At 33.4% G+C, this 22,967-nt stretch overlaps 1 pseudogene; it reads left to right on the forward strand.

Annotated features, from left to right (window-relative positions):
* Positions 1-2,364: 2,364 nt before the first annotated feature.
* Positions 2,365-3,297, forward strand: LOC127230474 (histone RNA hairpin-binding protein-like; annotated as a pseudogene).
* The last annotated feature ends 19,670 nt before the right edge of the window (positions 3,298-22,967 follow it).

Here is a 22,967-nt window from a genome sequence, read left to right on the forward strand (position 1 = left end):
AGAATAAGGATAAGTAGGGGTTGAGAACTTGTGTTTGGCAAAGCATGAAGGGAGGCATGGGGGCTTTCATAATGATGACAACATATTCCTTAAATTGTGATACATTTCCTAATATCAAAAATATAAGCTAATGATAAAACTGTTCATGCTACCAAGGTACTATGCTACCATGCTACTATGGCCTGAGCTATTTGGGGCCACGTGAGTGTAATCCACTTAGTGGTCATCAGTTTCCATGTGCCAATGCCTGTTCCCCGTCTCAGGACCTGAACCCCAACTGAGGCTGGACCACAGTACATGAGTTTGATCAGTGTTTATTAATATAATTAATGAAAAGGACATGCATTTGAATCCATGTGTATTTTTTGCTGAGGCTGAGTTTACAGTTTTCTAGTCTAGGTGAGAGAGAATTTCATAGAAGGGAAATGTTGACCTAACACATCTATGTGGATGTTTTTGAGAATGTTCTGGGATAGTGGGTCTATAATATGGATGATGCTTAACTTTCACCCAATTATTAAATGAAAAATAATTAAGATTATGGTTGTTTGTTCTGTGACCTATAAACTAAATCTTAAGTAAAGTTATCATATTTAACTAGTATAACTAGTAAAACTAGTAACATAGTATAACTAACTTATCTGTTCTCATTCATAATCATCTGATTATGAGTCATGGAACACAAATGTATAAGTGCATTGCATCCATTCAACCATTTAGTAGTTTTAATCTGAGAGTCAACTGGATGCAATGCACCATTTCTTCCGAGACTTGAAGACACAAAGCAAATATAAATGTATCCTAACCACTGAAGTGCTATGTTCCATTGAAATTGGTTTGTACAATTACCATCAAATGTTCCCACAAATATGCATACTGACAATTAGAGAGGATAAATGAGGATAAATACAGCTATATGACTAAATCATTTCATAATTTGTTTGGAAGACAATGATTATGATTAATATTAGGATGAGAACTTTCAATTGCAAGCATTGCATACAACCAGTTTGGAAAACTGAAATGTGCTCAAATATCATTTAAAATAAATGAATCATAGAGAGAGTAATTCATAAGAGGGTAGCAAACAACTTAAGGCATAAATTGCTAAATTAATGTAATAAAAACATAAAAATTTCCCCATTTTAGCAGTATATTTTTTATTTCGTGTGAAAAATCTCAATATTTGTATATATATATATATATATATATATATATATATATATATATATAACGATCAAGAGGGTTATTTGGCTCATGAGTCTTCTATAAAGTGAAAATAGCCTGGTACAGCAGCTGGTGACAGTCCTGTTGACTGTGTAACACCATGTCAGAGGAGAAGGAGGCAAACATCTGTTGCAGAATGGCTATTCAGAGGAGACCAATCTCCTTATGATAACCTCTTCTATTCTCAGAGGAACTATTTCAGCTCAAGGATAACTACAATAGATTCTCCCACCAATGATGCATCCATGGCTAAATTCCTTCCTCCAGACACTTGTTCTCAACTATTTCAGTGTGTCTCTACTCAAGTCACACTGGGGTCTTTTCCTCTAGCACTTGAGCATATGGGGAACATGTTCATTCCATATCCAAACCATTATAAATAGTAATCCTTGAATAGTTAAAGGAAGAAAACCACAAAATTAAAATTCAATCATACATATGTTATAATAAATACATGTATAATATAGGGTGAAAGGAGCTACAGAAATAAAATAATAGAAGGTTTTAGTCAATGAACAAAATAATTGAAGAAAACATATCAATATTAAAGCTATGATAAAGTTTAATGAAATATTTTAATTTTAATTCAATTTAATAAAAGAGATCAAAAATTTAGAACAAAATCATATAGAAAAGTTACAGTGTGATTTTACTTGTATACATATAAAACTTTATGAATACCAGAAAATATATCTCATAAAAAATGGACAGAATTATGAGCAAAACTTTATGGGTGTATTTTGTTGAAAAAAAGATGTTGCTATGTAACTCATGATGGTCTGAAACTCCCTATGTAGTCCTGTTTGGCCTCCATACTCATGTCAGTCTTTTTGTTTCAGCTTCCCAAATTCTGGGATTACAAGAATGCATAACCACTGCAGCTGTGCATATTTGCAGATGTGTAGGACAACTAAAAAAAATTCCATAGGCAATGTAACATATTGACATGACTAGCACATATAAAAAGAGGCACAGACAAAAAGATGAACATGAAACAGAAAAAATGGTGCCATTATCAATAATATATATATATATATATATATATATATATATATATATATATATTATATACACCTCACCAGTGCTGTCGCTGTGTGAGGTTATTGCTGCTACACAGTCCTTCGATCCTCTGCCACTATGGCCTGCAGACCTAGAAGCCCACCCAGGTATGGGGGCTGCCATGATGCCAGTGAAAGCCGGTGTCCCCTGCTAGATGGAGTCTCGGCCGGAAGCCCAAGAACTCTGAGGAAAGCAAGCGCCAGATTGCAGACTGTCAGCCTGAAAGCTTTATGACTCCTGAAGGCCCTAAGCCCCATTCTAGATGTTCTGACTAGGCAAGTACAGTTGAAGAAGATGAAATGAGGACCAGAGTTAACAAAGAGATTGCAAGATACAAGAGAAAACTACTCATAAATGACTTTGGAAGAGAGAGAAAATCATCATCAGAAAGTTCTGATTCAAAGGAGTCTATGTCTTCAGTGCCAGCTGATGTGGAGACAGATGAAAGTGTTTTGATGAGTAGACAGAAGCAGATCAACTATGGGAAGAACACTATTGCCTATGATCGATGCATTAAAGAGGTCCCCAGACATCTTCTACAACCTGGAATCCATCCTGGGACTCCCAACAAATTTAAGAAGTATAGTCTTTGGTCATGGGATCAATAGATCAAACTGTGGAAGGTGGCTCTGCATTTTTGTGATCCTCCTGATGAAGAAGGATGTAATTTGCAAGAAATACAACCTGTAGACCTTGGGGAAATGGAGACAGAATTTACAGAAAGAAGCTCTGAGTCCCAGACAAATTCACAGGACAACTTTGATATGTATGCTGGCACACTCACCAAAGTCAGACATGTACACTGCCAAGTGGAGGATTTGGATACATGTTTAACTGAACCCTTGTAAGACTTCTCTGCCATGAGTTAACTGCCACCTGGTGGCAACTCTTGGAAAAATTTGGCTCTGCCTGGCCATCTGGAAGGCTGGCTAAGCATGAACTACTGTGCATTTGTATTTGTTTTCTCCATTAAGAGTTTATTTTTTCATGATAAATTGTTTTTCTTGCCTTATTTTTTATGATGAGTGTTACACATGTTTTCAATTGTAAATTAAGCTAAATCTGGTGAAGACTAAACCATATACCACCCCCCCCAAGTTACAATGACAGCAGGGTACTTGGGGTTTTTCACAAGAATTTGAGATTTCAGTTGCTGCTTTTCAGATGGGTTGGCAGTGGATTTTAACCATGTGTTTATGGAACTAATCTAGGGTCAACTGTCTTTACAGGTAACTGATGGAGTCTTCTCAGTCAGGCAGCTCCAGTGACTTTGTAAAAGCTGATTTTCTGATCTTTATCAATGTGAATGTGGTTTTCTATCATACAGAGCTCTGAACAAAAATGTTAGGCTATTATATTAATGGGATTTATGTAAGTTATATAGTGTTAATTTTGAACTTGTAATAGCACTAGTGTGAGGTAGTATTTATCATGTGCTTATCATGTGCTCTGAGAATTGAGGAAGAAGAGAGGGATTTAGAACTTTTTTATGATCAGTTACTTTCATAAATGATAATGTGTACACATACTCTGTTCATGTACTCAATTGTAAACTTGTCAATATTTGCATTTCTATTGCTTTTGTATGGGATGATAATTGCAAAAATAAAGATGTTTTAACTGAAAAAAAAACTAAATTTAAATGACAAAATTTTATTTATAAATTCAGTATAAATATGTTTATCAGTCAATTGAAAATAAATAATGGCCACTATCAGGAATATTTTAAGGTAAATTGTAACGAATACTGTACCTTTCAAGTTTTTTACTCTTTTTCTATGGATAAGAGGAAGTAATTACTTTACATGTAATGAAAATATTTGATAATATCAAATTAAGTAGCCCATCATTTTATGGCCCATATATAAAGCAATCTGAGGGCAGAATAGTGATGCATTTGCCTCACTGTCTTTGGGCCTTCATGCAGACTGTATTGAATACATTTCTATCAGTGTTGCTCTGAACTTTGATGCCGATAGATCTCATTTATTTCAGCTTTCCAATTTTTGATGAAGACTAGCCACTCTCCAGGAATCCAGCATGGACAGACTGGTGATTACTGAGGCATTTTGCCCCATGAGCTGAACTGTTCCTGTGTACTCAGCTTTTTAAGTACAGAAGCAGTTACTCTCAAATAATTCAGTCTGTATCATGTAAGACAATGTGATAGCTTCCCATTGTAATAATATCCATTTTATCAACTAATTTCTGTCAGAGAATCCTGTTTTTTACAGCACCCAACAATATGATAATAAATGATAAATAATAATGATGTCAAGCCAAGCAGAACAAATTACAAAAAAATTTAATCTTATGACCAAACATAACTTTTAGGACACAAAGTGATTTTTCTCTAGGATTAATGAAATTGTCATAAAATTTAGGATAATAGTTGGTAGTAGCAGTGCTTACCAGTGCTTACAAATATTAAGTTCCAAGTAAATAAGCATATGTTTTAAAAATAAGCAGGGCACAGGTATAAATATTGTTATTAATCAATGTTACATTGTAAAGGAAAATAAAGTTTAAGATCTTAATATTGAATACAGGTTAAATAATGAATGTGGTAATCAGTAGAGTAATTTAAAAATAATTGTGGAAAGAGGAGAAGAAATGTGGGAGAATTGACAACATATTAAATCAAAACATGCTTTAGAATTTTCTGTACTCTACTGGGTTCAGAAGAACAATCCTCAAATGAAAGCTATGTGATTTCATTTCACAGTAGGGAACAGTAATATTGGGCAAGTACTCAATGTGATATATTTCTAAGCAATGAAGCTTTTGGAATTAAAACTGCACATTCTATCTCTATGTCATTGGGCCTGCTGAAGTTCACAGTACAAGTGAAAAAAGAAAAACAAAGCCTACAGTTTTAACCATGGAACCATCTTTTAAGCCCCAAAAGCTTGTGTGTATATATATGTATATGTATATACATATATGTACACACACACACACACACACACACACACACACACACACATATATTTGTATGTGAGAGAGAGAGAAAATCAGATTATTCCATTAACAACATAACTATCAACTGTGGCTACAGATTTGCGCTGGACTTCTGATTTAGTTAGACAAAGATTATTTCCCAATCCTCTTCACTCAATTGATTGTAAACTCATCTTCAGGGAAGATTTCTTTTATGAAGGCCCACTTGTCAATTGAACTTGGAATCTGGTTTAGAAACCAGAACCTGAATGTTTCTACCATGTAAAAGTCAATAGCTCTAGAATGAGCACTGAAGTTGTATATTTCTGTGATATATATGTATTTACTTTTAAATGACATTTTCTTAATGTGAACACAAGTACAACATTAAAAATAAATAATAATAATGCAAATGCTTTATTAAATTCATTTAACCCTCAATTCAAACAGTATTACACTGATTTATTTTTACTATAGTAAAACTACATAGATAATGTAAATTCACAAACATTGTTTTATATGAGAAAAAGAAAATAGTAACTTACAGTAATTATAAAAGATTTAATTTTCCCCATTATCAAACACTTAGCAAGAAAAATATTACTTAATTGAAGATTAAGGTTTTTGAAAACCCCCATTATTGAGTATGCATCTGTAGTTATCAGTAAATGTTATTTCTAATGAAAATATTATTTGTTGAGGTATTTGGCCTTGGCCTTTGTTTTTAGAGTTGAAATATGTGCATATGCAGAACAGTCTATTCATCTATGTAAGGTCCAGTACAGTAGAAAATGAAGCTGGACTAATTCTTAAATGGAATCCACTAAAGAAAACCGAGAGTCAGGCAGACAGGTTGGAAAGTATGTTCACATACATAACTCAGCTGGCATTGAAATGAAAAATATTCCCCTTGGCAGATGAACAGCCTAGAGGTTGTTGTGTTTGTCATGGTGGGTGAAGGTTTTTTCTAGCATACTGTAATAAGTTCTGCACAGCAATGGGAAAAGATGGATTTAGTATTTTACATAAGCCCAGAGCATCACACATGTTTTAAAGATTTAGAAAATTCTATTCAATACATTCACATTATTATTTTCTCATTTTCTCTGACAATATTTTACATAGTATATTTGATGTGACAATAATATTTACCAACACTTCTTGTAAACTGTTTGAAAAAGAAATTACCCACGGGGGGAAAAATCAAGTGTCAGATGGTAAGGATTCTAAGATATTAGTTCTTCATGACACACCAAACACAAATATGACTAAGGTAAGACCCAGTTAGAAATCTTCATAGCTCACCCTCAAACTTACTCTATTCCATAAAGGGAATTGTTCTCCAGGGGCATCTACTGAAAGCATGTACAAAAGAAATGAGGTTAGTTTTATTAATTTACTTTCTTCACAACTGAATAGCCATAGCTTTATTCCTTTATCCCCCTTGGCACTACTTTGTTCCTTTCTTTAATAACAGTAAATGTGAAAAATCAGGATATGTTTTATTCAGCTCATTTCACTGTGAGTTGCTTCAAGGAAGATGAGATTTGAAGCCATTCACCATAATGTATAGGATATCTGGATTCACTTTACTGATGGTGCTGTACATCTACAAATGGCTCACTATGGGATGCATTTTATTAGAGCTTTATGTTCTGAACGCCTGACTCCCTGTGTGTGGCACTAACAATTGTTGAGAATGGATTTCTGAGATGTATAAGTAGTGTTTCTTTTTTCAGTGTTTCCTTATTTGTGTAAAAAAAGTTCTTTACAAACATCATTAGAGGAATGAATGTTTGTAATATTTAAGTAAATTTCTATTGTGTACATGTACACATATTTTTTACAAAATATCTATTTAGTGCTTAACCTGGACACACAACTCTTTGCTTCTCTGTCTTTCTCATCTGGAAGATTCTCACCTCCCACACCTCTTCTGCCTTATGATTATTTGTTGGTAAATAGAATAACAGTGACTTGGTTTAAACCTACTTATCTTAGTCTTAGCTGGTGCCACAGGAATGGATATATCACTAGGCCATGGCCTGCGTGACTGGTTGGGTGCTGACTTGAGGCTATGGAGCTAAAGAAGTTATTAAAAATGTTAGTATATTTATGTACAACTGAGTGGATGTAAAAACATCATTTGTTTTCCCCCTGTGTAATACCAAAAATAATTAGATTTATCTGTTCTGCCAGCTCCCAAATAATTACATGGAGACTTATTATTTACTAGGAAAGAATGAAAGTTTGGCCTTAGCTTAGGGTTGTTCCTAACTAGTTCTAAAGCTTAAATTAACCCCTTCTTTTTATCTACTTTCTGGCATGTGGATAGTTACCTCTCCTTTATACTGTATTCCTGGCTTGTTTCATATCTTGCTGGAGAATGCCACCTCTGTTCTTTCCAGGGTTTCTCTCTCTCCCCAGTTCTGTCCATATTCTTCTGCCTAGTTATTAACTATGCAGATATTTATTAAACCACCAAGATGTCTTAGACAGATGAGACAAACATCTATATATCTTCACAGTGTACAAAAGGATTACCACACAACATGACATGATAAACTCAAGTAGAGGAATTTCTGTCTTATTAAAATGAAAAACTAAAAGTGTCTTGATTTACTAGAAAATAAGAGACCATTATCATTTATTTTGGTGTGTGTATACAGGGTGGTTATACTCTATTTAGTTTTTATATTTCTTAGTTATGGATGTTGACTAGACAGGACACAAATTTATTTATTCATTACTTATATATTTATTTGTGTTTTAAAAGTTTATTTATTTTGCATAGCAACCATAGTTTGCTCTCCCTCATTTCCTCCTCATCCCTCTCCCTACCTTCATTCTACCCCCATCCTTTTCTCCCCAGCTTCCATAAAATACCAGTAAGGCCTCCCTTCGGAGTCAACAAAGTGTGCCTTATCAACTTGAGGTAGAACCAAGCTCCTCCCCTGGGAAAGACATCACACCATAGGAAATAAGTTCCAAAGAGACAGGTTCTAGTCCTACTGCTAGGAGTCATGTAAAAGATCATACTACACAACTGTCACCCCATTGAAGAACACCTAGATCACTCCCATGCTGGATCCCTTACATTCATTCCAGGGTGTGTTAGTTCCCACAAATTTATGTCAGCTGTCTCTGTGGGTTTCCCTATGATGACGTTGGCCCCTTTGCTCATATAATCCTTTTTCCCTCTCTTTAACTGGACTCCCAGAGCTCAAACCAGTGCTTGGCTTGGATCTCTGCATCAGCCTCCATAAGTTACTGGATGAAGGTTACTGGATGACAATTTGGGTAGTCACCAATAAGATTACAGGGGAAGGCCAGTTCAGTGACTGTCTCCACTACTGCTTGGAGTCTTAATAGATGTCATCCCTGTCTAATCCCAGGAAGTTTGCCTGGCACCAGGTTTCCTCTGACCATGTAATGGCTCCTTCATCAATATATCTCTTTCTTCTCTTCACCTTTGTCCCTCCCTAACTGAACCATCCTAATCCCTCATGTTCCTATCTCCCTATACCCAGCCCTGCTCCTTCACCCCCTGTTTTCCCAGGACATCTCATCAATTTGCTCTCACAAGGGAGATCAATGTGTTCCCTCCTAGGGTTCTCCTTGCTACCAAATTTTTGGGGGGCTATGGATTGTACACTGGTTATCCTTTGCTTTATGTATAACATCTACTTATGAGTGAGTACATACTCTGTCTTATGGTTCTGGTTTACATCACTTATGATGTTCTTTTATTTTTCCTAGTTCTGTTCATTTGCCTGCAAATTTCTTGTTATCTGATTTTTTACAGATGAGTAATTCTGCACTGTGAAAATATACCATTTTCTTTATTCATTTTTAGTTTGAAGTGCATCTATGCATTTTCATGTTCTGACTATTAGGAAAAATGCTGCTATTAACATAGCTGATCTAGTGTCCCTGTGGTATAATTGAGCATACTGTTGGTATATGCCCAAAAGTGATATCACTGGGACTTGAGGTATATTGACTCCCAGTTTTCTGAAAAACCACCATACTGATTTCCAAAGTGGCTGTACAAGTTTGCACTCCCACCAGCAGTGGAGGCTGTTCTCCTTACTCTGCATCCTCTCCAACGTAGGCTATCATTATTGTTTTTGATCTTAGTCATTGCAATAGGTGTAAGATGGTATCTCAGAGATGTTATGATTTACATTTCCCTGATGGATAAGGGTGTTGAAAAATTATGTTAAGTATATCTCACACATCTGAGATTCTGCAGATGAGAATTCTCTTTTAAATATGTACTCTATAATAATGGGATTATTTTGCATTTTGATTTTTAGTTTCTTTCTTTTTTTTTTTAATTTTTTCCTGAGACAGAGTTTCTCTGTTGCCTTGGAGCTTCTCTGGTGCTCACTCTATAGACCAGGCTGGCCTTGAGTTCACAGAGATATGCCTGCCTCTGCCTCCCAAGTGCTGGGATTAAAGGCGTGTGCCCCCACTGGGTAGGGGCTCTTGAGTTTCTTGCTAACAAATTGACTCCACTAAAATTGGGAGCAATACAAGGCTATGTATTCTAGGTTCTAGCTAGAGCAAAGAGGCAAACAAAGGAGATCAAGCTGATTCAATTTTGATATGAAGAAATCAAACTTTCACATTTTGTGGATGACATCATAGCATAGCAAGTGACCCCAAGAATTCTACCTGGAAATTCTGATAGACAAACACCTTCACTAATGTGGTTGGATACAAGATTAACACACACACACACACACACACACACACACACACACACAATCAGTAGCCCTCATATATACAACAATACCATTTACAATAGCCACAAATAATATAAAACACCTTGAGGTAACTCTAACCAAAAAAAGTGAAAGGATATCCCATGATCATTGATTGGTAGATTAACAGAGTAAAAATGTCAATCTTACCAGAAGAAATCTACAGACTCAATTCAATCCCCATCAAAATTCCAGCATAAATCTTCACAGACTTTGAAAGAACAATACTCAACTTTATATGGAAAACCAAACCAAACTAAAACAAAACAAAAAATCTGGATAGCCAAAACAATCCTGTACAATAAATGAGCACAGGAGGTATGACCATCCCTGACTCCAATCTCTACTATAGAGCTATGGTTATAAACACATTTTATTATTGGCATAAAAACAAACACATAGATCAATAGAATTGAATCAATGTCCCTGACATAAATCTACACAAGTATGAAAACCTGATTTTTTTTACAAAGAAGCCAAAAGTAGACAATGGAAAAAAGGAAGTCATCTAAAAAAATGGTAGTGGCATAAATAGGCAGAAGCATATAGAAAAATGCAAATATATCCATATCTATTGCCCTGCACAAAATTCAAAACCAAATGGATCAAAGATCTCAACATTAAACCTGACAGAAGAGAGAGTGGGAAGAAGCATTGAACACATTGGCACATGAGACTATATCATATATATAACAACAGTAGCATACACACTGAGATCAGCAATTAATAAATGGGACCTCCTGAAACTAAGAAGTTTCTGTAAGGCAAAGGACACTGCCAATAAGACAAAATAGCAGACTACAGAATGGGAAAAGATCTTCACCAACCTCAGATTTGATACATGACCGATATCCAAAATATACCAAGGGCTCATATTTACATTCACTAAAGTTATTGTCTATGATAGATACACAGAGAAATTATTTAGGTCCTTCTTCTAAGAGACATGATATATATCAATTACAGCATCTGCTAGTACATAAATAAAAATTGTACCTGTCCCTTTCTCAGCAATTAAAGAGGGAGAGGTTATTTATGTTTTTTCTTTTTTACAATTCAAGGGAAAACAATTTATCATGAGTAGGAAGCTTCTGGTCACATCATATTTGTAGTATAGAAGAAAGAGAGTAAACAGGGGTGAATTACATCAGTGACTTGTCTAAATCCTACCTCTTAAATGATCTCATAGCTTTCCTCAGCAGCATGACCAGCTGGACACATGGGAACAACAGGTCCACTTTAGAATTAGATTGAACCTTAGAGCAAAATACAATTTTAATTTAATTAACAAAATACAATGTTAAATGAGTTATTGATCCAATATGAATAAAATAATTCATTGAACACTTTATGATCTGTAATCAGGAGGCAGAGCACTTAGTAACAATAATCTGTAGAAAATTTAAACAGGAAATGTAAGAAAGTTACTCAAATTATCAATAGAAATTTTGTGATTTTAACAAGTTAACAAAATAAATCATTAAAGAAAGATAGTAATGACTGAGTTCAATATGTACATTCAAATACTTTGTCTCAAGCCCTATTATACCATTATGAGTTTTACACTGAATATTGAGTGTGGGATGTGATTCAAAATCTCTGTGACCTGCTCATTGCAGTTTCTGTTTCTTTTGTTTAGTTCTTTCTTAAAAAGTTAAACTTAAAAATTAAGGCCAAATTAAGCATATGTATTTTTCTAAATTATGTCTATATTATTACATAATATATAATACACAGTAATAACAACTTTCCTATAGTCTGAAATAAATATATAAAAACACATAGAAGCATGAGTTTATATTTCAAAATATGTACAGATTATTATGAGTTTACAATAGCAGGCTACTGTAAAGTAAAAATGAAGCTATAAAACAGCATTGATAATAGAGGTACTCTCTACAAACCATAATCAATCTCAATCTAAAAATTAATATTGTTTATTAGTGTCTATATACATGTATTCTTACTTATAATACTTGTTTATGTGAATGAACCCTTTTAAATCACCTATTAACTGAAGAAATCATAAAAATATATGTTTACTAATGTAGACTCCTAAAAACTACCTACTATTTTTGTTCTTGACAGAAATAAAAAGGTTTTCATGTTAAATGATGTCATCATTGCTAGGGAAGTTTAGAATTGTTATTTTTGCTGTGTAAATGTTATCAGTGAAGAAAAATCTTTTTTTTTTCCTAGACATTCTAAAATAAACTTACCTAAAGTTTTGAACAGTATCATATAGGAGCAATGCTACAAACACATGGAAAAGTATTGTAGTAAAACAAATAGCTTTTGACCCAAATTTTATCAGATTACTGATGTGAATGATTATGTTAAATTACATATATTTCTAACCATGTGTTGTATGATTATAAGTTAGATTCTTTTATTTTGTAATATGCTATCTTTTTCTACTTTCTGTTGCTGAGAAAAGTATTAACCAAAATCATCTTGGAGAGGAAATGTTTATTTGGTATATTTTCCTCAAATCACAGTCCACTGAGGAAAGCCAAGGAAGGAATTCAAGCAGCAAAAAAACACAGCGGTAAGAACTGTGACAGAGGCCTTGCACTGCTTACTGACTTGTTTGCTTGTTTGTTCCCTTATAGCTGGCTTAGCATGTTTTCTTATATAAGCCAGAAAGGCCCTCACAGTAGTGCTACTGTCAAAAGTTGCCTACAGGCCAACTTGATAACCTGATAGATTTTTTTTTTTTTTTTAATTTTGCAGTTGATGTCTGCTCTTCTGCGAAAAACCTTTGTTGTGTTAAGGGCACAACAAACAATACAAAACTAAGCAACATCTATTTATTGTAGTGACCTCAAATATTGAAAATTATATCAACTTTATTCGATTTTACTTTAGAACAGAGTGGAAATAAAATGAAACAATGCAAGTTTTTTATATGTGCCATGCATGTGATGCATGTCTACATACATGTCTCAATGTGTGTGAACAAACTTGTGTGTTCAGAGATACATGTTCATGTAGGCATAGGATTAATGTTGACTTTCAAACAAAACTCTCCTACTTCTTCACTGTGACTTGGAGGAGACTGCAACTAAGCGTTGAGTATGACTCATCTATCTATCCAGCCTCTTCCAGGGACCCTGGAGTCCTTCTTCTAAGTGCTAGAAACACAGTTAGCCTTCTACTCTCACACACCTATGAAGTAGCTTCTGGACATCATGCCTCTTACTTGCACAGCAAATAATGTGACCTGTGAGTTATCTCCCAGGAACAGGCAAATTCAAATTCAATAAAAATCTGTAGCCCCGTATGACTTTCTGTTCTCTAATACCATATATTGTTTAATAATCACATGTAATTACTAAGCTCTGGAATTTATAGTTCAAGTATTAACTGTCATTTCCAATAGTAACTCAACTAAGTGGATTCACTTATTACAAATGAAATTATTCAATATGTGAGAAAACAGAACAACTTCTCAGTAAAATTCAGCAACCTCAATTCATTATAGGAACAGGATGATAATATTGGAGAATGATTGAAAAGCTATTCAAAGTACAGATTGCTTCAAAATGTCCTATTATTTCAATTTGTGTTAGAAACTCATGTTATATAACTAAAGGGAAAGGTGAGGTTTAGTTTAACAGCGCAGTAGATTAAAATACAACTTGTTTATGAAATGGAATTGAAACAGAGAAGAACTAAACAGATTGCTTGGAAACTGTTCAAGTAAAAATCTGTTCTTTTCTCAGACTTACTTAAATATAATCTGATGTTAAGAAACAATTTTCAGATATTTACTCTGCCATTTAGAGCAAATCACCTTTTATATTACAAAAAAATAAAAAATGCTTAAAGAAGTTCATGAAAGTTTCTTGTTCACTGATACAGAACATGCTAAATTTTCCTGTTAAACACTAGCTTAAAAATCTTATTAAAAATAACTGAATTTTGAAGGTAAATACAAACCAGTCTTGTCTGCTAAATACCATGCTATTTTATTTCTATGTGGAAAAAAATCAGCATGTATTTAATGTTGTGTCACTTTTACTTTATGGTGATTTACTGGTACTCTACATCTGGAACTTAATACCCTCTTCATCACCTCTCTCACCACAGATGATATTGTATGTCCTTAGTTTCCAATTCAGTGTTTTACTCAAGGGTATAATAGGGTTAAAATTGATAAATGCTGTCCTGCTTTGATTTAAATCATTGTAATCCTTCAGAAGACCCCACGTGTTTTTCATTTTCCTGTCCTACATTTCAGTGCAAGTTGACTTTGCAGGTTCAGTCTGTTTTAGTAAATGCTCACTTTTTCCCAAGACCTGTGCAAAAGGAACGTCTCAGTGTAGAGTTAGAGCAACATGTAGCACAAGAGAGCTCTATCTTTCTTATAAATATGTATAAAAATTCTGGTGTGAAACAAAGTTCCTGAGAATAATTGTTTCCACTGGAAGATGTCTGTACATATTTTGCCTATTTTCTAACATCTCAGAGCAAATTCTACTTCTTGCAATAGTAACTAAAAAATTGCTGAGTCTTACTTCAATTATTCTCTACCAAAACAATAATTATCCTATAATTCCATAGTTTTCCTCATTCTCCATGGCCATACAAGTCCCTAGTTCATGACAAATGGGGAAATAATATCATACCAAATAACATTCTTTGATATTTTTTTTTCTGTTTTTTCCTATGTTCCTAAGTGAAGGCAATTTCATGAGGCCATTCTATTTGATTTGCATCCCATGATTCTCTAAGGGAGTTATATTCTGATTCATCTTCTTTTTTAGGCTGTTATTAAACCTTTACAGTTTGTGTACATGTGAAGGCAATAGGCCCTATAACCCTAGTGTAATTTATGAAAGAATATGTTCTTTTATAATTCAAAAAGCTTTTTACATTAAAGTTACAGAAAAGCCAGTAACTAGTAATTGCGAAAGACAACATTTATTAATTTAATAAACTCTATAACATTGCTTATATAAAAGAATTGTGGAAAACTATTTTGTTTTTAATCAAGACAGATTTCCTTTTCATTTACCTTCTCCAAGTACAAATTATCAGCATTTGCCTTACCTGTTAATCATCAGTCTAAGCTATTTAACATTATATATTTCATGGGACTTGTTAGTTTAAACTCTCATAAAATAGGATTTTTAAAAAGGTCTATCAATTTAAGTGTCACATCAGTATGCAATATACCTTTTAATTTACAAAATTTCTTTAGTTTTGAAGTATTTATGTAAATTATCAAGAAGGATAAATTATCAAGAAGGATATTTTTGCTTTATGGCACTTAGAGGATCTTTGTGTACCTTTAAAATTAATTTAAAAATAAAGTTAAAGGATTATAATTATATGCTTGTGTTTATCTGTATGGGAATATGTTCTAATGAGTGTAGGGCCCACAGAGAAAAGAAGATTGTATATCAGGTACCCTGAAGTGGGAAACGTAGTCAGTTTTGAGCTGTCAAATGAAATACTGTGAAGTCAATTCTGTTCTCATGCAGGGGTGGGGAATGCTATTAACTTTTGTGCTGTGGCACTTAAAATTCATCTCTTTTCTTAAAACTACTCCTCTTTAATATGACTTTGGACTTAGGTAACCACTGGTTTTAAATCTGGTACTACATATTTATTTACACTCTTGAGTTTTACTTAAAATGAACTATAAATTTTGTTTGACATTTTAATTCTCATGTGATTTTCCAAATTCCACTCATGCACCAGTGGCTGCTTCCTCTTTATTGTAGGATATTACAGTGCTTTGCCTGGTGAATACATCTGTATATTGACAAATACTTGAATCTATTTTTATATCTTATTTTATATTGTCTTAAAAGTAATGATTCTCTAAAAAATCGTGTTACTGAGTCAAGGCATATTTTCATCTCTATATACCTTTGGGAAATCATGTAGGACTGGACTGGCTAGTTTCAATCACAGATATAAGTCTTATATTCTGAGAAACTCAAGTGTTTTTTTGAACTGGCTTTTCATGCTATTTTCTTATGTTTTTGGTTGTGAGCCTAGCCTTTAACGGCTGAGCCATCTCTCCAGCCCCATGCTATTTTCTAAATAGCAACATATAAGCAAATTTTTCCATTTGTTCTGCATTCTTCTAAACAGTCTGTTTCATTTTATCATCGCAATAGGTTTAGCATAATAGATTCCTTCTCTATTCATTTATGGTACTAACAATTACTTAGCTTGAATGTTTATGTATGTGCTTATCTGCAGTCTGAAGGTCTCTCTTGAGAAAATTCTGCTTAAATGGTTTGTCTTAAAAAACATTTTATTCATGTTTGAGACAATTTTTTTTCCATTGACTGTATAGTTATAAAATCCTGTATTTTGTTGAAGCACGTTTCCATGTTCATACCATGGCTTTGGACAGGTTTAGATCTACCTTCTGAAACACAGAGGCAAAAGCCATTACCATTATTCATTTTCAAAAAAAAAAAAAAAAAAAAAAAAAAAGGAAGGAAGAAAGAAAGAGAAACACAACTGGCCCTAACATTAATAATATTGCTATGGAGTAGAAATGTCAGGAATAAAACCCTAATTAAATTGATATCCTTGAAACTTCTGCTATTGTTGTCTTTTAATTAGCAATGAATTTACAAAATGCTTTCCATTTTGATAACTTTCTGGTAGTCATTTTGTACATCACTATTTTTTGTGCTTGTATCTAGAAGGTGTGACTAGTCCAAAATGATGGAATTTTTCTTCTGTGATTTCTACTACTTTATAGTTGTAAGTGTTGCATTTATTTAAATGACTCTTACAGATTTAATTTTATTTGTGTATATACACATATGTGAGATAGAGTTAGATAGATGACACAGAGAAAGAACTTTTTGTATCTGTGTGTGTGTGTGTGTGTGTGTGTGTGTGTGTGTGTGTGTGTGTGTGTGTGTGTTTACATGTTTGTCTGCAAAGATAAGAAATAGGCTTTAGTTTTCCCCTGGAACTCAAATAACAAGAGGCCTTATGCAACCCAGTATGGGTGCTTGGAATTGAGCTCATGGACCACATTAAAAGAGAGTAATTAACCACTGTGCCATCTTCCCAATCCATAATATCATGATTGATTTTTGTCTATGATTCTGCATATGAAGTAAAGGTCCTCCTTTTAATGTTAGCATATGACTGCCCTTTTGTGAAACTTTATTTCTTTTATTGAATTATTTTCAGTATTATCCTCATTTATGTATTATCCATTTTATATCATATCCTACAAGTTGGTAAACATGATTTTAATTTTGTCTAAAATGTAGTCATACTTATCATTGTTATTTTGTCAAGTAATATTGTGCATAACATATTTTTCCAATTTTATATTAAAACTACACTCATATTTTCATTTCAAATCAAAATATCAGTTGTAATGTAGAACTTCCAATATTTGGGGTTGATATCTTTGTCCATGTCCTCTTCCTTGTACTATTGTGTCTATCATTAGAACCAGCTGATTTGTTCTCCTTGTTACTAAAGGACAATAAATATATGGAAGCCTCAATCAACAAGAATAATCCTAACCCCAATATCACTGTAAATAAAGCAATCAAATAGATACATAAATAAATAACCATGAATAAAAGCCAGGAACAAGCACCTTAACACTCTTACCCCTAGAGATCTCACGTTCATAAGTAGCAAACCACTTTCATACTTGACTTTTCTTGTCAATTCAATATACCTTAAAGTCACCTAGAAAGATCAAACCTCAGAAGAGATTTTTCAATCAAATTTGGCTGTGGCCTAATCTCTGAGAGCGTGCCTTAATTGAAAAATGTTATAGGAACACCCAAGTTACTGTGTAACACCATCATAGGAAAGTGGACTTGAGCTACATAAGAAAGTCAGATAAGCATGCATCAGTGAGCAAGGCAGTAAGTAGTATTCCCCTTTGTCTTCTGCTTGGGTGTCTGCTCTGATATCACTTAGTTATAAACTGTTAATATGGAATTATATTTTGAAGTAATCCCTGCCCTAAAATGGAAAAATGGTGGCTTGATATGGGATTAATTTCCCCCTTCCTATTTCTATATATTTGCAGCCAGAAGAAGGTATGTCTCAGATTAGAGGTTCATCTTCCCAACACAACATCCATATTAGAAGTTGATTTTCCCACTTAAAATGATTTAATTAAGAAAAACAACCTCACAAACATACTGAGATACTTTGGTTTTAGTTATTTCTTCTTGTAGTCAAGTTGACAATCAAGAATACCCATCACAAGTCCATTATTTGCATCTTGACACACAATCATATCTTCATAAGCCATGCTTAGTTTCCCAGTAGAAATAATAAGTGGGTTTTAATGAATTCTAAGATAATATAATTCTTCCTTATATATGACAATCATATATATGATATATATATATATCATATGTATATGATATATATATATATCAAATATATTTATATATATATTCCATTTTAGTGCTTTCACAGGATTCTAAACTATGATAAAGAGTGGGTTTCTGATACTTTTGCCTTCACTTAAACTCTTTTCCTTTTGTTGGTTTCTGGTATCCAACTTTAATGTGATAGTTTTTTTCTTATTATATTTTATTTTGTTATATTTTAAAATGTGAATGAACAACTCCATGAAAACTTTGCCAGTTGTGTAACAGTTAACAACTGATCTGTCAGTTTTACCTTTTAGAAGATGAAAAATCAGTTTTCTCCAAAGAGTGAAAATGTGTGTATCAACTATTGTAGGACAGCCTTCTGTTCAGAAGTAGTTGAGCAAATACAAAGTATTTTTGTGAGCAGTTTATTAGATTAGAGTTTGTGGGCTTTTGTTGTTGTTTTATTTTTTGTTTTGTTGGTTTCAATAGTGTTTTATTTGTTTTCTTGGTCTTGAGGACTCCCATTCATGTATTAAGGATTTTGGGTTTTTAAATTTGAAACTTGTTTTACATATCAACTGCTGTTCCAGCACCCTCCCATCCTCCCCTGTTCCCCCTACCAACCCCTGTCCCTTCCCCTTTCTGCTACCCAGGGAGGATGAGGCCTTTATGGGGTGTCTTCAAAATCTGTCATATAATTTGGAGCAAGGCCTAGGCTTTCCCTCATGTGTCTAGGCTGAGAAAGTATCCCTCTATGTGGGATGGGCTCCCAAATCCATTCGTATACTAGGGATAAATACTGGTCCATTACCAGAGGCCCCGTAGAATGCCCAGTCCTCCCAACTAACACCACATTCAGGGAATCTGGGTTGGTCCTCTGCTGGTTTGTCAGCTATCAGACTGGAGTCTATGCGCTCCCCCTTGTTCAGGTCAGCAGTTTCTATGGTTTTTTTCCAGCTTGGTCCTGGCCCCTTTGCTGATCACCTTTCCCTATCTTCAACTGAATTCCAAGAATTCAACTCAGTGTTTATCTGTGGATTTCTGCTTCTGCTTCCATCAGCTATTATATGAAGGCTTTAGGATTGCATATAAGGTAATCATTAATCTCATTATCAGAAAACAACATTTAAGTTAGCCTCTCTACTTTTCCTTAGATTGTTAGTTGGGGTCATCCTTGTGGATCTCCATACAGTTTCCTAGTGGCAGATTTCTCTTAAAATTTATAGTTGCTGCCTCCAACATGGTGTATCTTTTCTTGCTCTCCTCAACTGGCCTTAAATGTTCAAAACCATTTTGGTGGAAAGTCAATTCTATTTAGAATGGTTTAGCTTAAATTGATTTATCTATTTATTTTGTTTCAATTAAATCAAGGTCTAATGTAGTCAGGCTAGCCTCAAACTTACAATGCTGTGGAAAATAAGACTGACTTCCTAATGCTCATGATTCTACCTGCTACTTTTTAGGATTATACAGGTGGGTTACTTACCATACTTAGCCTCCCTGAAGATATTCATGTATGGGTCATGAATCTCAATAAAAAGTCAGATGAAATGCCATGTTTTCAAAGCTATTTCACTTAACTTTATATTCTCACTTTTGGTAATCCTTAGTCACATTGCTAATTAGACTTAATATATGATAATAATTAGAATATTAGTTGTTGCATTTTACTTTATATTTTGATTGTCTCTTCTTAAATACATTAAAATACAACCTTCACAAGCAAATAAAGTTTATTATGCATTGGTATATTCATAGTATCTAGAATGTAGACTAGTATGTAACATGCTCCTAATAATGAAAATACTTCCATTTGTGTTCTGGATTAACTTGGAAATCATTTTCCAACTTAATGCTGTAAAAGTCACTACCTTTCCTGCCCCAATTTTGTCAAAGTTATAGTTTCTTGTTTTGCTATATTATACAATGAAAACATCATGATTTAATATATTTAAAAATTAATCATGATTGAAATGTGATGTTTGATTTATAACACCTCTTATAATAAACATATGATATGTAATTTTTTGTCAGCCAAAGATAGCACTGTGTGTGAAGTAATAAACAAAAATAATAACATTTTTATTTTTGTACTGCATGAAGAAAACATTGAATATATAGAGAACAAGTAAAATTTAACTATTTAGTAATGCATTTTATCATTTCAATAACATTAACACACAATTCATATTATAGTGTATTCTATTTGAAATGCTATATTCTATAAGACTAATTAAATTCCATAAATAAATAGGGCCTGGGGAGATGTTTCAGTGGCTAAATACTTCAGAAAAGGCATGATGCCTATGGTACAATGCACCATGCCACATTGCATCCAGTTAGGGAGCAGAACTAGATGAAATGATGTTGCATAAATTGTTTGTGTTTTGTGTGTGTGTATTTGCATGTGTGTGTGTGTGTGTGTGTGTGTGTTCAATCCAGTGAGACAACCCACAAGACAATGCCCACAATTAAGATGGGTCTTTTCACTGCAGTTAACTAAATATAGAAACTCATTACTAGGCACAGATGTTTGATTTCTACAAGATTTTAGATTACATAATTACAATAATTAATATTGACCTTAATGTTCACTTTTTACAAATTGAGTTGAGTTTACTTTGATGGATTAAGTAAAGTAATATTTAAATGTTACTTCCAGATCAAAGAACACTAGGTTGAGCTGGTATATGAAGCACTTTTTTCTTTTGATATAAATGATGTAATTTAGAGAATCTTTAATATAAATTTTAAAAGGAATACAAATATGTGAGCAACCCAGCAACTAGAAATTTAAGAACTTGTAATCACCAAGATCCCATGAAAAGACTGAAAACCACCATCAGCAGTATTAGGAGAGCTCATGGTCCAGTTGCCTTGTAAAAGTTGTATATAATAAAGAAGCTAAAAGCACAAATGAAACACACAAGCATCTGTTTAGGGCTGAAAAGAAACAACCAAGGAACATCACTCTGGTTTCATTGTCACTGTCTCCTATTAAGTTTGTTCAATGACGCTAATAACATTCAGTATTCTAAGAAACAAAATCAAAGACATTGTGACGCAGAATTGAGCAAGCAAATCAAAATGAGGGAATTAGAACAATTGGAGTTTCAGTAAGTAAATGATAGCAAAACATTTGGAAAATATAATAGGTAGAGATCAAAAGAGGCATCTAACAGCTTTTTATCATGTAGGTGGGAGATGAAAACAATTCCACAGCACACAGAAAAGCTAAAGGAGAGAAATCAAGAAAGTAGAGAAAGTAATGATATGAGTATTAAAGAAAGAGAAAGAAGGTGAAGGAAAACATATTCTAACAGTGGAATTGAGAGTCATTGGTGGTGATATATAAGACTGTTTCATAGACATCAAAAAATATGAGCACTATTTTTACACTGGAATATATTTTTAGATAATATAATAATTTCAAGTCTATGGGATGAGTTCGTTTTTAACAATTCACAATTACACATATGATTTAGATTATATATTTTGGAAACACAATCTTCTCAAATCACTTCATGAGTTTGTGAATTCATAAATCTTAACAATTTCATAGCTCAATGTGTCAATTTATTAAATAGGAACATTCATGCTGTATGTCTATCACACAATCATATTAAAAGTAAATTAATTAATATGTGCAAAACTTTTCTGATTTATAATGCATAGTCTTGTTTAATCAACATTGCATAGTAATCTATGTAGAGATATTCTCTAGGAAGTAGTAGACAAGGCTTTGAAGAATAAGAATCAGTGGATCGACTGTAAGACATGATATTGGAAACATGGATTCCATATGGAATCATTAACTATTTTGTATGATTTAATGAAAACTATGTGTAATTCAAGTTCATCTACTTCAATAAATAAGTTAGACTGAGAGAGATAATTATTACACGATTTCTATGTTACCAGGAGTTTATTTATTTCTATTTACATATAAAGTAGTACATGGAAATGAGTTGAAATTGCAAGAGAATTGTTTAAGAAGCAGAAGGGGAGGTGCACAAGAGAAATTAATGGAGATGACTCCACCTGAAAAGCACTGATACATATGTATGAAAAGGTCATAATGAAGCCATAATTTCCCACACTGAATATATATTATTGAAAAGTGAAAGCAGTGTAAAATTTCAACATAAAAATAAACACAATCAAACATGTCATAAAAGTATCATCTGGAAGCATGATGAGAAGATGCAGTGTCAATTACTGTAAAATTGGAAAACTAACATGGGCTGTTTGGCAAAAGAGAAACAATAAACATTTTAATCCATGTTCAGTTGGGGGATAAAGAAAGAATAATGAATAGCTGAAACAAAGGTTGGCCATCTTTTATCAGAAATTCTGGTATAGAAAAGAAATTCTAAGAGTATAAATAAGCCATCTTGTTGAATATGAATGAATTTTAGAGTGATAAGTAAATCACTATAGATGATTCTCACATTAAAATCAAAAATTATAATGTAACTTGAACAGGTTTTCTTCTTCCTCTAGCAGACTTAGATCCCTTTCATTCTTGGCTCCTTATCACTTAAGTTATTCAAGAATGCACACCCAATTTGATGTGTAGCTGTCATCTGGTCTAATTTAGAAGTTCTTCCTAAATTACACTAGCCAGATTTAC

Source organism: Phodopus roborovskii, unplaced genomic scaffold (assembly GCF_943737965.1).
Source record: "Phodopus roborovskii unplaced genomic scaffold, PHOROB, whole genome shotgun sequence".
NCBI lineage: Eukaryota > Metazoa > Chordata > Mammalia > Rodentia > Cricetidae > Phodopus > Phodopus roborovskii.